Genomic DNA, 18,098 nt, shown 5'->3' with positions numbered 1-18,098 from the left:
GGAATATCTTCTGGAAGAGCAAAAGATAAAAAAGCTATTGGGAAGCTGCGTTCCAATATAACTGCCTATGAAAAAAACAAAGCAGAAGAGCATTATGAGAATAAAGGCAGTCAATAAAAAATTCTGACTAATAAAGAAATTTGGTATATTACTTTGGTATACTTATTTGTTAAATTTGACCCTTTTAAGACTTCATTTACACACAATTTTTTGGCTTGTAAAAACTCCATGAAATTCAAGGTTTATTTTTACTAGTTTTTTGTGCGTGTGTGTGTTTTTTAACAAGCATTTTTAAGTTTTTTCAGGCTTTCTAATTTTCCTTAGAAAACGCCTGAAAGAATTGACATGCCTTGCTGGGATCTGGCTACAAAAAGAAAAAAATACAGGAAAAAAAGCTGAAAAAAAAAATGGAAATGGCCTGCTTTAAAGGGCTTTTCCAAGATTCTTTAACAGATGACCTATTCTCAGGATAGGCCATCAGTATTTGATTGGTGAGGGTCCAACCCCCGGGACCCCCACCGATCAGCTGTTTGAGAAGCGTTGATCAGTTACATGGCCTAGGCACGAATGGGGCTGAGCTGTGATACCAAGCACAGTCTCTGTAGAGCTACTGCGAGCTCCAGTGCCTTCTCAGACAGCTGATCAGTGGGGTCCCGGGTCTTTTTTGAAGCCATCAACTGTTCTTGATGTGACCAGATCCTGAGGTGATTCATTGCAATAGGAGGCAGCGCTGAAAATCGCAGAGTGGCAGTTTAATCCGCCACCCCGTAATCTTCAGCACTGCCTCCTATTGCAAAGAATAGGAAGCAGGAAGGGCGCTGCAGCCGGCGTAATTTTGGTGCAGCTATCCACACCAAACTTTCACGGTAAAAAAAACGGTGTGAACGGCCCCTTAAGGTGAAGAAGCCTTTCAACCTCTTCTGATTGAACGTTCACTCCAGATGGAGGGAGAGTCCACTTGTTTTTTGGGAATATTGCACGTGAAACCACATCGATGTCTTTCCTCATTCTTCCATGGCCCTCGATGCACTGGTTACATGGAGTATATGTCATACATAGCTGAAACTACAGGGTGCAAGGATCAATTCCAATAAAATATCATTTAATACATAAAAAATGTAATATTAAAACAATACATGTAATAAATAATTAAACATATATCGTATTGGTATCTGCAGATACCAGTGGCGTACTTCCAATAGAGGCAGACCACGCAGCTGCTATGGGGCCCCTGGGGGAAAGGGGCCCCACAGCGGAGGATAGGCCACGCCCACTAATTACACTTGCATAGCTAGCTACCTGTGAGAGTTGAATATAGGACGTGGGGAAGGACCTTTGGTGATGTCATCATAACCATGTGACCAGTGCAGGAAGCCAAGCATAGCAGAATAGCCAAGTCTAAAGGACCTTTGGTGATGTCATCATCATGTGACCAGTGCACAGGACTGGTGAAAGACCTGTGGAATGTCGCTGTGAGGGGGCGGAGCTTCTGTGTTGTGACGGGATGATAGGTTAGTGTTGTCCAGGGATAACCCATATAACATCCTATAAAAGCTGGGAGTTGTAGTTCTGTCCTATTATATCCCTCTCCATGTAATTTCAACTTATGCCCTAGTACAGTCTGGTAATGCTGGAAGTTGTAGTTCTGTCCTATTATATCCACCTCCATGTAATATAAACGTATGCCCTAGTACAGTATGGCAATGCTGGGAGTTGTAGTTCTCTCCTCTTATACGCCTTTCTGTAAGGTATACTAATGCGGTTGTGAGGCCGGTTGGATGTACCGCCAAATTCTCTGAAACGCCTTTGGAGATGGCTTATGGTAGAGAAAGGAACATTCATTGCCTGGGCAACAGCTCTGGTAGACATTCCTGCAGTCATCATGCCAATTGCATGCTCCCTCAAACGTTGCGACATCTGTGGCATTGTGCTGTGTGATCAAACTGCATATTTCAGATTGGCCTTTTATTGTGGGCAGTCTAAGGCACACCTGTGCAATATTCATGCTGTCTAATCAGCAGCTTGATATGCCACACCTGTGAGGTGGGATGGATTATCTCGGCAAAGGAGAAGTGCTCACTAACACAGATTTAGACAGATTTGTGAACAATATTTGAGAGTAACTGGTCTTTTGTGTATGTAGAAAATGTTTGTTTCAGATCTTTGAGTTCAGCTCATGCAAAATGGGAGCAAAACGGAAAGTGATGCGTTTATATTTTTGCTCAGTGTAGTAACATACTAACCCAACAACCAGGGGGTGAACCAGAATTCCCAGATGTACATTTTGCCTTGCTTGCCCCTCTGAGCTATACCCCAGCTATTTATACCGACTACACAGCTGAAAATGATTCCCCCTTCTATGTGATCACTTCATCACCTGTATGCGGTGGGGCGGGACGTAACATAACCTGCTATGCATTGTATCTCTAGGAGCCACGGAGAGATCCTGCGTGAGTCTAGGAGAGCATGCCAATGCTCCGATCATGTGATCCTGTCACGTGACCTAAGGGAGGAGACATATCAAAGTGAATCCACCCTCGGGCAGGGCCCGGTCTCCGCCCAACGTAAGGGGCGGGAACCTGAGACACCACCATCCCATCCGCACTTTCCCCACGTGCAATGAGCAGGACCGTGGTACGGTTACACGGACGCCAAATTATGCAGTGTGTCAGGATATGGGTATAATAGTCTATAGTTTTGTTCGTGACGCCAATTGCAGCGTGAGCAGGGTACAATCACAGGGCCCTCCAAGGATATTATAACTCATGCCCCAGGTTAGGAATGCCAGAGTGGTGTAATGTCTCTGTATGGTAGTGGCAATAGTGTCAACGGTGTCTGCTACCTGGGTACGGCTGGACTCCTGGATCCTGGCTCACTTGCAATAAATTGAGTATAGTGCTAGTAGGAATAATAGGGGAATTTTGCAGCAGTAATTGAGATCTAGACCTTTGGTGAAGTTCAAACTTGTCTTTACTGATTGTAACTTTAATCCAAGCAAGATACAGCATTAGTCTTAGGTCCCAGCAGGTATTGGCAATGGTTGGCAGGAATTTATGCTTCTGCTCTCATGTACCTGAAGCTTTCAGGAAAAGACGTCTGCTTTGTAGCTCTATACTGTGGCAGGAATTTGGCTTCTGCACTCTCTATCTTCTGCTGTCTGGGGACTGACTAGCTGTGGAGGAATATGACTTCTCCTGGGTCTCTGGTCTGTACTCACATCTATCTTCACAGGGTTCTTCTTCCTGAAACTGGAGTTGGCTGCTTGCTTCTTCCAGCTGAGGCTGCAGGGCTCAAGCTGGGGATGATGAGCAATGTCTCAGCCGAGACAAGATCCTGGCTTGATTCCCTATATCTGGGAGCTCCTACACGCACAGCCTTCCCCTAGCTGGGGTGGCTGGCACACTCCCTTAACTTCCTTCTCTCCCCATGAGGCAGGATATGGGAATAATCCACTCTGCTCACAGAGGGGGGAGCTGAACTGGAATGAACTATTCCAGCTCAAACACTAAACTGAACCTAAATCCTTGCCAGAACATTGCTGCCACCTGCTGGTAAACATGGAAAATGACAACAATATACATTTAACAAGGCTTATGTGTAATAAAGGGTGTATTGGAGTGCCGATTCCTTGTAATTTTTGGCAGCCCTTTAACTTAGTGCATAGGCTTTATGAGTGTAGGAGTCCCACTACCTGAACAATTGTACCACAATGTGAATGAGGCCCTCCTTTATGTGATATACAGGTTGTATCGGAGTGCCTCTTCTTTGTAATTTTCAGCAGCACTTGAACTTTATATACAGGTAAATATACAGGAAAGAATGTTTCCTAATAATATTTCCTCTAAAATTTTTGGTTTTGTGCGTATTATTGTCAGTCTGTAAAATTGACATACTACTTGAACAACATCGTTCCCAGCAGCGACCTGGGAGTCCAAGATGCATCCAGACATCCTCCCCACGCTGTTTCTGAACCATTTCAGTGGTGTTTCCATCAATTTCTGACCTTTTCATGTGAACCAGACACCCTCCCCTCTTCAGAGCATGGGGTGTCTGGTTTAATGCTCGGGTTCTCCCATTCACTTCCATTGTGCTCGAGTGCTCAGTAGAGCACCCGAGCATCCTGAGGTGTTCTACTCGAGCACCCGAGCACCTGAGCACTTTGGTGCTCGACCAACACTAATCCCTAGACTCCTTTCCATGGGCTTCTAGACATTAAGTGTACCTTTGAGAAATGGCACTATTTTCTTGAGGGGGCTAGGAACCAGGTAGTGGTTCCCACGGACCACAACAATTTCACATTGGAGTCTGCCAAAAAACTCAACCCTAGACAGGCATTTTGGGCTCTGTTTTTTACATGTTTTGATTTTCTTGTCACTTATAGGCTGGATTCCAAATATTATGGTCTGGGTCGATCCCGATTTTACTTGCAGACATTGTCGTTTCCGCTATTTTTTCTGATCTGGCCTCCGCAATATCCACCAATCAAAATCAGTTGCCTGAGGGCATTCCTGCACGTAATTTTTTTTTATCCCAAAGGGGTTTTGAAACCCTTTACTGTCCAAGCTTCATGACTCTGTTCTGAGTGAACACCGGGAATCAAGAGCACTAAAAGGCTGGTTGCTAGACACTATTGATGGCCTACTATGACTAAAGATATTTAGACCGATATACAGACAGTTTCGGCCTATGAGACCTGTGCCAGGTCCAAAGCCCCCAGATCTTGTCCTGCAGGAGAGTTGTGTCCATTGCCTATTCCCAAGATGCCTTGTGAAGAACGTGATTTGAGTGATGGTGTTCAGGTTTTCTTATTTTGATCCGTTGAGCAAATTTCCTTCAGCTAAGGAATTATCCTCAGTGTTTTTTATTGTCAAGATCCATGGCATTCCAGAAAATATTGTGTCTGTCAGGGGGGTTCAATTTGTGTCAAAATTTTGGAGATCATTCTATGAATACTTCTCTGTTTTTCTGCAATTATTGTTTCCATCCTTGTGTGGGTTCTTTTAAGTTTTCTTATTCTGATAATCCTGAGGTTGAAGTTATGTCTGACAAACTGTGCACAGTCTGGGCCCAGGTTCACACGAATCTGAGGCATTGCCAGGAGGTTCAAAAGAAAACCGCTAACAGAAAGACGTCTCAAGGAATCAATTTCTGTTGGGCGACATGGTGTGGTTATCCACTAAAAACATTTGTCTTAAAGTTCCATCAAAAAGATTTGCACCAAACTTTATTGATCCATATGAGATTATTGAAATCATCAACCTTGTGTTGTTATACCTGAAATTACCTGACTTGTTGAAAATTCATGTGTTTCATAAGTCTTTATTAAATAGATACATTTCACAGGAACCTCCTGGTCTAGTGGAGGTAGAAGGTGAGACGGAGTGTGAAGTTGGTTGGAATCTTGGATTTCAGAAGTATCCGTAATAAACTACAGTATCTTGTTCACTGGAAAGATTATGGTCCAGAGAAGAGGTCATGGGTGTCGGCTGAGGAGGTTCATGTGGATCGGTTGACTAAGGGATTTCATGAGTCACATCCTGACAAACCCACTCTTATTGATGGTCCGGTGGGCTCTCCTGAAAGGAGAGTACTGTCACAGTTCCCCCTGGCCGGCGCTGCCTCGACATTGTGATGAAGCCCTCTCAGCCTGGGGCCAATGAAGGAGCATGTCAGAACATTAGGGCGTCAGTTCATTCAGCTCACAGCTCTGCACGACATGTAGAGAAGCCAGCTGGAGATCATTCTAAGCTCCCTATATAAGTCTGGCTCTTGTTCCTTGGTGGTATTGTGTTTAATTTTGCTGTGATATCTGGATCTGGTATTGTGACTACGTTTTCCTGGTGATTTGGTCTTCTATTGCTCTCCTGGTTTTTCATTTCTAGCATGACTGGCTCTCTCGTTTGCTTCTGGCTTTCTTGGCACTTTGTTGACCGACTGGCTTTTGACCCTGGTACCATATGACTACTCTTATTGTGTGTGTTTGTTTATTCTCTGTTTGTGTGTCACTCCCTTACATGCATAGTATAGGGACCGTCGACCAGTTGTGGGGTCACCGCGTAGGGTGACCAAGCAAGTAGGCAGAGATAGTGGGTCTGTGGAGTTTTAGGGCTACACTGCCCCTGTATGTGTGTGCTGCATTGCAGTCTCCTGACACCATAAAGAGAAAAATGTTTGGTCATGTGGGAGGCTATACTTGGACCCCCTCCCCACTTTCTTCTCTGAACACCACAAGGACAATACAGCCATAGATGACCAAAAGGTGATGGAGAAACATCACAGTAAAGGTAGATTTATACTGACCAACTGTCAGGCAGATTATTGGGGACGAACATTTGTATGAATGCTTGTTCTCGATAATATGCCCATGTAAAGGTACTGCAGGTAACCCATTTAATACGTGAAAACCAACTTCATTGTTTCTGGGCAACAGATCGTGCTGTGTGAAAAGCATTGTTCATAAACAATGAATCTGTCTGGGGATGAGTGATGACAATAGCTATTGCTTTTACCCATACAGTGGATGTAAATGCAGCACTTTCCCTCCACTGATGAGCAGGCATCTGTAAGGAAACAACATTTCATTCCCAACAGTAACCTTCTCTATCGGGCTGTCTAAAGCCATCATGTGTATCTACTAGCATTAAAGTTACAGTGTTGCTGGTGTTTATGAAAGTGCTACATGGTGGGAAAACCGCTTTAGGCTAGTTTCACACTAGCGGCAGCCTTCTCCGACAGGTCGTAGTTTTATTCCGGCTGTCTCTCGGCATGTTTGCCGTGCTGCTGCTGGAACTCCGGCCCGCCCCATTATAGTCAATGTGGCTGCAGCGGACCTCCGGCGGCACATCTGCACTAGCGGCAGCATGGATCCGGCAGGCTGTTCACCCGCCGGAACAGCCTACCGGAGAAGGCTGCCGCTAGTGTGAAACTAACCTAAACCCCACAAACTTTATAAAATATATCAATTTCTGTGTATCTGACATGCTCTGACTTTATTACTATGCATGGTAAAAGTACTGTCAAATACCAAATCAAGAAACTTCAAATAGAGTAATTGGATAGAAGAAAAAATAAACAAAAAAAACACAACAAAACAAACAAATCAAAACAGCCACTATCTAATATACACATACATAGTAACTTCTTGGAGCTTTGTAAAGGCCTAAAACATGAATATTTAATCCTTTACTATTATATTATGTACGGCAGACAGATCACAGATAAAAACAATATAGTTAATGGATCTGTAAATCACTGGGTGTAGGATGCCAATTTTGTTTTAATATACTTCCATCACAGAATTATGGCGCTTTTGTGATACTTAAAAGACAAATGGAGACAGGGAATCGGAGCAGATGGAAGTGGTTTCTATGGCAATGACAACACAGAGAAGCCTCTCTCCGGTTCTCTCCGCTGACTTTTTCATACCATTTTCTAATTTAGCAACAGGATGGTGTAAGCAGTAAATGCGTCCTCTAAATACAGATTGGATTTATTGAAGTGTCAGGAGAGTAACTACTAAATGCGCCTCTGACAATTGTCATCTACTAGGTATACATTTTAGTTACCCAAATCACTTTCCCTGTGATTTACTTTTGCAAAATGTGCCAAACGAATTGGGACATTTTCAGCATCAATGTTACATTTGTATCTATCGAGATGCTATATATGTATGGTGGGAATGGGATACAAGGCTTTGTTTATGTTTTTATCTCATGTTTAACCTATGTGTTGGGAAAAAAGGATGCAAAAGCATAGTATATTAAGTATATAGGATAAAATATACAGGGTGGGCCATTTATATGGATACACCTTAATAAAATGGGAATGGTTGGTGATATTAACTTCCTGTTTGTGGCACATTAGTATATGTGAGGGGGGAAACTTTTCCAGATGGGTGGTGACCATGGCGGCCATTTTGAAGTCGGCCATTTTGAATCCAACTTTAGTTTTTTCAATAGGAAGAGGGTCATGTGACACATCAAACTTATTGGGAATTTCACACGAAAAACAATGGTGTGCTTGGTTTTAACGTAACTTTATTCTTTCATGAGTTATTTACAAGTTTCTCTTTGTTTACAGCCATTGACATGTCGCCGAGGTTAACACGTGAGGAGTAGATAGAAATTGTGTTGATGTCTGGTGAACGCAGTAACCGGGTCATTGCAGCAGATTTCAATGCAAGACACCCTACGAGACCACCCATCTCCCATGCTACAGTTAGCAAACTGCTTGCTAAGTTTCGTGAAACTGGTTCAGTGTTGGATTTGCCAAAATGTGGACGCATGAAATCTGTCTCTAATGAAGAAACATCAGTAGCTGTCCTAGCTTCATTCAGCAAGAGCCCACAGCGTAGCACTCGCCGCATGTCACTGGAGAGTGGCATTAGTCAAACATCCCTTCGGCGAATATTGGCTACTCACAAATGGCACCCTTACAAACTCCAGCTACTGCAGCATCTCAACGAGGATGACCCAGATCGGCGCACTGAATTTGCAGAATGGGCAAAACAAAAATTGGAACAGGACCCTCAGTTTACGCAGAAGATTTTGTTCAGTGATGAGGCAAACTTTTATGTGAATGGTGAAGTTAACAAACAAAACCACCGCTATTGGTCTGACACTAACCCACATTGGATAGATCCCTCCAAGACTGTTGGAACAAAAAAAATGATGGTATGGTGTGGTATATGGGGTACAAAGATAGTGGGGCCATTCTTCATCAATGGAAACCTCAAGGCCACTGGATATGCAAAATTTCTACATGATGATGTGTTTCCCTCTTTATGCACTGAAGCTGGCACATTCCCTGAGTTTTTCCAGCAAGATGGTGCACCACCACATTATGGGTGTCAGGTCCGAGCATTCCTAGATGAACAGTTTCCTGGAAAGTGGATTAGTCGTCGTGGGCCAGTTGAATGGCCCCCAATGTCTCCCAATCTGACCCCCTTAGACTTTTATCTTTGGGGTCATCTGAAGGCAATTGTCTATGCTGTGAAGATACGAGATGTGCAGCACCTGAAACTACAGATACTGGAAGTCTGTGCTAGCATTTCTCCTGCGGTGTTGCTATCAGTGTGTGAAGAGTGGGAGAAGATGGTTGCATTGACAATCCAACACAATGGGCAGCACATTGAACACATTTTATAAGTGGTCAGAAACTTGTAAATAACTCATGAAAGAATAAAGTTACGTTAAAACCAAGCACACCATTGTTTCTTGTGAAATTCCCAATAAGTTTGATGTGTCACATGACCCTCTTCCTATTGAAAAAATAAAAGTTGGATTCAAAATGGCCGACTTCAAAATGGACGCCATGGTCACCACCCATCTTGAAAAGTTTCCCTCCTCACATATACTAATGTGCCACAAACAGGAAGTTAATATCACTAACCATTCCCATTTTATTAAGGTGTATCCATATAAATGGCCCACCCTGTATATTATGCTTTTCCATCCTGCAAAAAATAAATAAAGGGGTTTTCCAAGTGTTTTTTACTGATGACCTAGCCTCAGGATAAGTTATCAGTATTTGATCGGTGGGGGTCCGACACCTCGGACCTATGCCGATCAACTGTTTGAGAAGGCAGCATTGTTCACAATAGCGCCACAGCCTTCTCCAGCATTTCCTAGGCCAGTGATGACATGTTGATGTGTCATATGACCTAGGTACAGCTCAGCCCCATGAAGTGAATAGGGCTGAGCTGTGATACCAAGTACAGCCACTATACAATGAATGGCGCTGTGCTTGGTGACCATGGAGAAGGCTGTGGCGCTACTGCGAGCACTACTGCCTTCTCAAACAGCTGATTAATCAGATACTGATGACCTCCAAAACAATTGGAAAACCCCTTTAAACAGATTTTTTTTTAACAATGGAATCCTACGGTAACATAGTAACATGGTTTATAAGGCTGAAAAAAACATCTGTCCTTCTAGTTCAGCCTGTTATCCTGCAAGTTGATCCAAAGGAAGAAAAAAAAACAAAAATAAAACTGCAAGGTAGAAGCCAATTTTTCCCACTTTAAAGGAAAAAAAATTACTTCCCGACTCCAATCAGGCAATCAGAATAAATCCTTGGATCAACGACCTATTTCTAGTATAACAGGTACTATAACCTGTAATATTATTACACTCCAGAAATACATCCACGCCCCTCTTGAACTCTTTTAGTGAACTCACCATCACCACCTCCTCAGGCAGAGAGTTCCATAGTCTCACTGCTCTTACCATAAAGAATCCTCTTCTATGTTTGTGCACAAACCTTGTTTCTTCCAGATGCAGAGGATGTCCCCTCGTGACAGTCACAGTCCTAGGGATAAATAGATGATGGGAGAGATCTAAGTACTGACCCCTGATATATTTATACATAGTAATTAGATCTCCCCTCAGTCGTCTTTTTTCTAAAGTGAATAACCCTAATTTTGATAATCTTTCAGGGTACTGTAGTCCACCTATTCCAGTTATTACTTTAGTTGCCCTCCTCTGAACCCTCTCCAGCTCTGCTATGTCTGCCTTGTTCACAGGAGCCCAGAACGGTACACAGTACTTCATGTGTGGTCTGACTAGTGATTTGTAAAGTGGCAGGACTATGTTTTCATCACGAGCATCTATGCCTCTTTTGATGCAACCCATTATCTTATTGGCCTTGGCAGCAGGTGCCTGACACTAGTTTCTACAGCTTAGTTTGCTGTTCACTAAAATTCCTAGGTCCTTTTCCATGTCAGTGTTACCCAGTATTTTACCATTTAATATGTACGGGTGACTTGCATTATTCCTTCTCATGTGTATAACCTTACATTTGTCAGTGTTAACCCTCATCTGCCACTTATCTGCCCAAACCTCTAATCTATCCAGATCCCTCTATAGCAGTATACTGTCCCTTTCTGTGTTAATTACTTGAGGGGATTCGCTCTGGTAGTTAGGATAAGCGGGTGCAGTACAAAGGCAAAATACAAATTCGTAATTCAAACTTCAGTGTTTATTCACACATGATGCCAAAAACAAAACGTCACTTTTGCAGTGTTGGTGTTACTTCACACCCAATGGCAAGTTAATAAAACAAAAGTCACCTTGGTGGCAGTTCTGCCTCAGATAGTTTAAATACAGGCTTTAGGCGGCCTGTTTCCCCTGACACACGGGTCTTCGCTCTCCAGCCCAGCACAGGCCTCAGATGCCAGTACACAGACCTCCTGATCTCCATTGTCAGACAGAGGTAATCCTTTCCACCTGGCAGTGCTGGATGGTTTTTATGCCTGGCAAAGCCCAGCCTGGAACATGGGGAGTAGTCTGCCCCCCAGCATTTTGACTACTCCCAGTAAGATCAGTCCCAGATCAGCTATTACAGCCATGCTAAGTACCAAGGTGTCAAACAGCAACTGCTGCTGACACATAAAAACCGTCTCTTACTCCACCAAGGCCAGGAACCTCGGTGACACGTACTTATCATCCACGATGATTCCTTGTACCTTCTTACATACTTTACACAGTTTAGTGTCATCTGCAAAAAATTTTATTATACTGTGCAAGCCTTCTATAAGATCATTAATAAATATATTGAAGAGAAAAGGGCCCAATACTGACCCCTGAGGTACCCCACTAGTGACAGTGACCCAATCTGAGTGTGTACCATTATTAACCACCCTCAGCTTTCTATCACTGAGACAGTTACTTACTTACCCACATACATTTTCTCCTAGTCCAAGCATTCTCATTTTATATTCTAACCTTTTATGTGGCACAGTATCAAATGCTTTGGAGAAGTCCAGATATATGACATCCATTGATTCGCCGTGGTCAAGTCTAGAACTCACCTCTTCATAGAAACTGATTAAATTAGTTTGACATGACTGATCCCTCATGAAGCTATACTGATATGGGGTTAATTGCTTATTTTCACAGAGGTACTCCAAGATAGCACCTCTTAGAAAACATTCAAACAGTTTACCAACGACAGATGTTAACCTTACCAGCCTATAGTTTCCAGGCTCTGTTTTTGGACCCTTTTTGAATATTGGCAAAACATTTGCTATGTGCCAATCCTGTGGAACACTCCCTATCAGTATAGAATCCTTAAATGTCAGAAATAAGGGTCTGGCTATAACATTACTTAACTCTCTTAGGATATGGGGGTGTATGCCATCTAGTCCCGGTGATTTGCCTATTTTAATCTTTTCAAGACGCCGCTGTACTTTTTCCTGGGTCAGACAGGGCACTTTTAATAAGGAATTACTTTTACATTCTGCATTTCATCTGACAGTTAATTTCTCTCAGTGAATACAAAGAGAAAAAAAAAATGGAGAAAAAATATTTAATAGCGTTGCTTTTTCCTCATCGCTCTCTGCAACTCCCCCCTCATTACTCTGTAAAGGGCCGACACATTCAGAATTATACTTTTTACCATTTATATAATTGAGTTAGTTAGTTTTACTCTCTTTGGCAATTAATCTCTTGGTCTCTAGTTTAGCTGCTTTTATTTGTCTTTTACATATTCAATTTTTTCCTTATAGGTTTTCAATGATTCCCCACCACCCTCCTGTTTTAGTGATTTAACTGCTTTCTTTTTGTCATTTATTGCTTTCTTTATATTTTTATTTATCCACATAGTTTTTTTCTTGTTCCTTAACCTTTGATTCCCATAAGGTTTGTACCTCTCGCAATTAGATTTTAGGATGCTTTTAAAAATCTCCCATTTTGTGGCTGTATTTTTATTTTTGAGGACTTTGTTCAATTTAGTTAGGCCTATGGCCTCTCTTAGTTGGCTTAATTTAGCTTTCTGAAGTTTGTTATTTTTATTCCTCCCTGAAGAATGACAATTGGAAGGTTATTACTTTATGGTCACTATTTTCCAGGTGTCCCCCAACCTGCACATCTGTTGTTCTGTCAGGTCTATTGGTTAGTACTAAGTCCAGTATGGATGTCCCTCTAGTCGAGTCCTGAATGAGTTGGATAAGGTAATTTCTTTGGTTATTGCCAAGAACCTGTTTCCTTTATGAGATAACAAAAAAAGCCAGTGGAAATAATATATCAAAAATAATATCAACTTTATTACATGATATGTATAAAAATATGAAGGAAAAAAGGCAAGATGGAAAGGATATACAGAGACGCGAAGGGGATTCCCTCAACTGGACAACCATGTACCCCCACGGAGGCTGTGGATTTCACAAATGTCCAAGGACTATTTTCTGATACAACTGTACCACTGTGTGTAATCCCCTATAGGGGTGTGTGACATATTCTATCACCATTTTTTTGTGGTGCATAACTCGGGCTGTTGTGAGACACAGCGTATGGCCTGGTACCCGGTAAGTGCTTACTAGCTCCGTGGGGGTAAATAGTTGTCCAGTTGAGGGAATACCCTTCGCTTCTCTGTATATTCTTTCCATCTTGCCTTTTTTCCTTCATATTTTTATACATATCATGTAATAAAGTTGATATTATTTTTGATATATTATTTCCACTGGCTTTTTTTGTTATGGCATTGTGTGTTGTCACAGGTGGAGTGTTGTTCTGTCAGCGGTAGACAGAGAGGTTTTGTAGGTTTACAATCCTTTATGAGATATACAGGTTTCAGTTTCCTAGTTTATATCTTAAAGTCCCCCATAATAACGACCTCATTATGATTTGCTGCCTCATCCATCTCGTTTAGCGTTAGATTTTCTGTGGACTCTGGTATATTCCGTGGCTTAAAATAAACTCCTATTAGTATTTTATTATTGTTTCTGCCTCCATGTATTTCTACCCACAGTAACTTCACATGTTCATGTCCCTCACTTATATCTTCCCGGAGTGTGGGCTTTAAACAGGACTTTATGTAAAGGCAGACCCGTCCCCCTCTCCGGTTTTGGCGATCCTTTCTAAACAGATTGTAACCTTGTACATTAACCGCCCAGTCATAGCTATCATCCAGCCATGTCTCAGTTATTCCCACTATGTCATAGTCCTTCTCACACATTACTAGTTCCAGTTCACCAGTTTTATTAGTCAGGCTTCAGACATTAGTATACATACAATTAAGAGGTTTATGTAGGTTTTTTACCCTACACCTTTCTTTCTGAACTGTTCTAATCCCTCCTGCCATTCCTCCCCCAGTTCCATTACCTTGCTCCGGGTCTCTATATGCACTATCTTCCTCTCCTATAATGTATTTACCCTCCCCCTAGTCCCTAGTTTAAACACTCATCCAACCTTCTAGCCATCTTCTCCCCCAAAACAGTTGCCCCTTCCCCATTGAGGTGCTGCCCATCCCTACAATAGAGCCTGTAGCCGACCGAGAAGTCTCCAGGAACCCAAACCCCATATTCCTACACCAGTTCTTGAGCCACTTGTTAATCTCCCGCTACCTTTCTTGTGTGGCTTGTGTAACAGGTATTTCTGAAAACACTACCTTCGGTGATGGATGCCACTGTATAGCATTAAAGTAATAAAATTTTGAGGCACTCAGGTTGAAAATTTAGCAATTCAAGTGTAGTTTTATTTCAGATTTTCTGCATCATCCATCTGCTCGTGGTATATTTAAATGACAGACTATTTTTGACCGGACGTTTCGGTCACGATGGACCTTCCTCAGCGGTCATATTATCTGTAGGGTAAGTAGAGGCATTCCTGGGCGCTGTATAGCATTAGTCTGAGGCATCTGTTTAATGTACAGTGGGGGAAATAATTATTTGACTCCTCACTGATTTTGTAAGTTTGTCCAATGACAAAGAAATGAAAAGTCTCAGAACAGTATCATTTCAATGGTAGGTTTATTGTAACAGTGGCAGATAGCACATCAAAAGGAAAATCGAAAAAATAACTTTAAATAAAAGATAGCAACTGATTTGCATTTCATTGAGTGAAATAAGTATTTGAACCCCTACCAACCATTAAGAGTTCTGGCTCCCACAGAGTGGTTAGACACTTCTACTCAATTAGTCACCCTCATTAAGGACACCTGTCTTAACTAGTCACCTGTATAAAAGACACCTGTCCACAGAATCAATCAATCAAGCAGACTCCAAACTCTCCAACATGGGAAAGACCAAAGAGCTGTCCAAGGATGTCAGAGACAAAATTGTAGACCTGCACAAGGCTGGAATGGGCTACAAAACCATTAGCAAGAAGCTGGGAGAGAAGGTGACAACTGTTGGTGCGATTGTTCGAAAATGGAAGGAGCACAAAATGACCATCAATCGACCTCGCTCTGGGGCTCCACGCAAGATCTCACCTCGTGGGGTGTCAATGGTTCTGAGAAAGGTGAAAAAGCATCCTAGAACTACACGGGAGGAGTTAGTTAATGACCTCAAATTAGCAGGGACCACAGTCACCAAGAAAACCATTGGAAACACATTACACCGCAATGGATTAAAATCCTGCAGGGCTCGCAAGGTCCCCCTGCTCAGGAAGGCACATGTGCAGGCCCGTCTGAAGTTTGCCAATGAACACCTGAATGATTCAGAGAGTGACTGGGAGAAGGTGCTGTGGTCTGATGAGACCAAAATAGAGCTCTTTGGCATTAACTCAACTCGCTGTGTTTGGAGGAAGAAAAATGCTGCCTATGACCCCCAAAACACCGTCCCCACCGTCAAGCATGGGGGTGGAAACATTTTGCTTTGGGGGTGTTTTTCTGCTAAGGGCACAGGACAACTTATTCGCATAAACGGGAAAATGGACGGAGCCATGTATCGTGAAATCCTGAGCGACAACCTCCTTCCCTCTGCCAGGAAACTGAAAATGGGTCGTGGATGGGTGTTCCAGCACGACAATGACCCAAAACATACAGCAAAGGCAACAAAGGAGTGGCTCAAGAAGAAGCACATTAAGGTCATGGAGTGGCCTAGTCAGTCTCCGGACCTTAATCCAATCGAAAACCTATGGAGGGAGCTCAAGCTCAGAGTTGCACAGAGACAGCCTCGAAACCTTAGGGATTTAGAGATGATCTGCAAAGAGGAGTGGACCAACATTCCTCCTAAAATGTGCGCAAACTTGGTCATCAATTACAAGAAACGTTTGACCTCTGTGCTTGCAAACAAGGGTTTTTCCACCAAGTATTAAGTCTTTTTTTGTTAGAGGGTTCAAATACTTATTTCACTCAATGAAATGCAAATCAGTTGCTATCTTTTATTTAAAGTTATTTTTTCGATTTTCCTTTTGATGTGCTATCTGCCACTGTTACAATAAACCTACCATTGAAATTATACTGTTCTGAGACTTTTCATTTCTTTGTCATTGGACAAACTTACAAAATCAGTGAGGGGTCAAATAATTATTTCCCCCACTGTATATATCATGTACATATGTTAAACTTGAGTCAAAAACCTAATGGGTACACAGTATATAACAACAAAGGCAGAGCTACCAGATCAGCTTTAGTAGCTGTTATAGGGTCCATACAATCAAAACAGAGTAGGGGGCAGTCAAGGAGTTTGACCAGTTGTCTCTCACATCAAAGCAGAAGGATAATTAGTTTGGATATACTAATCTACTCAAGAAGAGGGCTGTTGATAGACTTTTCCCTTCAGTTGACCGATCAATACTTCCCTTTAAAGACGGGAGAATTGATTGTTATATTGATTGTGAATTGTGAACTACCTTGTTGTGACTGACAATTATCAATAAAGCTTCCAAGCAACAGGCAGGTTTTGCAATGATGTACAGTATGCCTTATAAGTATTCTCAAAGCACTGTCTGTATGTGCATATATCGGGTTATATGTATGTATGTACACATACCTCTGTATTTTAGGTCCACTTATGCTACCGTATATGTGCAGCAATCCCTGAAGACAGGAGTGGTTGATGGGAGTTGCAGTGACTCTGGCTGCAATATCTATTCATGGTGGCAATCCTCACACTGATGCTCCCTAGGACCAGGGCAGTGAAAAGATGGTGCACTCTTTCTTCTTTGGGGGCATACCCTGATGTTGTGGCTCCTGCCTGATGGTAGTTAGGGTTCCTTGGGTGTTAATGTTCTGTAATAGTTCAAGGTGGGGCATGTTGAGTGCAGAGTATGATGCTGGAGTCAGCAACCAGGCAAGTTGTAGAAAATAAATGTCTTTCTATCAACATGCAGAATTGGAGTTGTAGTACATTTAACAGTATCAAAACACAGTTCCAAATAATTCACAGTGCAGTCGCTTCCCAATAGCAGTATATAGGCAAATAACAACAATGATGATAATAGGAATAGTAGTCCCTGAGCTCCTTCTAAACTCTTCGCAACCCTTCCGAGATGATCACAGGCATGCAAAACTCTCAAATCCTACAAACAGGTGGCCAACCAGTTATATAAGAGCGAAAGGTGCCGTTAACTGTTAATCCTTCCACAAGCAGCAAAGTCTCTATATCGACATAAACAGCAAATACCTTGCTATCAAGCGCGCCCTTGTGATTCCAGACAGTCTGTGAATATCTTCTCCAGATTTCCCTCAGGGATGGTTCTCTCAACAGGAATGATGTTTCTCCTGGAGCTCAACTAGTATCTGCCCTGAACAGCAGACAGAGTTAAACTAAAGTGGCTGATGCAATTTATCTACAAAGCTCCTCTCTCAGAGGGGAAAGAAGATTCTCTCTGCTGAGTCAGGGCACATTTAACTAAACAGTGCCACCTACAGATAGCTTTTGGGAATACATACAAAGCATAATTCAAAGCATGAACAGATTAAATAACATCAAATCAAGAACAATTCTAGAGTACTGCAGATGATACCCAGGGAATCAAACTCTGGACTAGCTTAAGTCCTGAAGCAAGATTAATCCCTTGACCCAAACTGTAGTCATTGGATAGGTGAATCCTGTAGAGGAATTGTACCGTCCTTGTTGCCTGGATATTGCAGGAATAGCATTACATTAATAGTATGTTTAGACAGCAAGAGAATATGCAGAAATGTAGATCCCACTGGATGCTCCCCATTTCTTTCACGGCCATTGTTGATTAAATGAGGATTTGTTCCTCACTTAATATTGTGGTTAAAAGTTGTAAAAACATTCATGGGAATTAGTTACATAAAAAAACAGCATAAGGGGTAATTATTATTTTTTATGATATTGCTGGTCCTCTATGACTGCAAGTTTAACTTAATCCTAACACCACTACTTTTACATTAGCGTTTTTTAATTC

The sequence above is a fragment of the Bufo bufo genome, chromosome 7 (genome assembly GCF_905171765.1).
Source record: "Bufo bufo chromosome 7, aBufBuf1.1, whole genome shotgun sequence".
Lineage (NCBI taxonomy): Eukaryota > Metazoa > Chordata > Amphibia > Anura > Bufonidae > Bufo > Bufo bufo.
The sequence above is the reverse complement of the archived record's forward strand: the minus strand, read 5'-3'. Positions refer to the sequence as shown.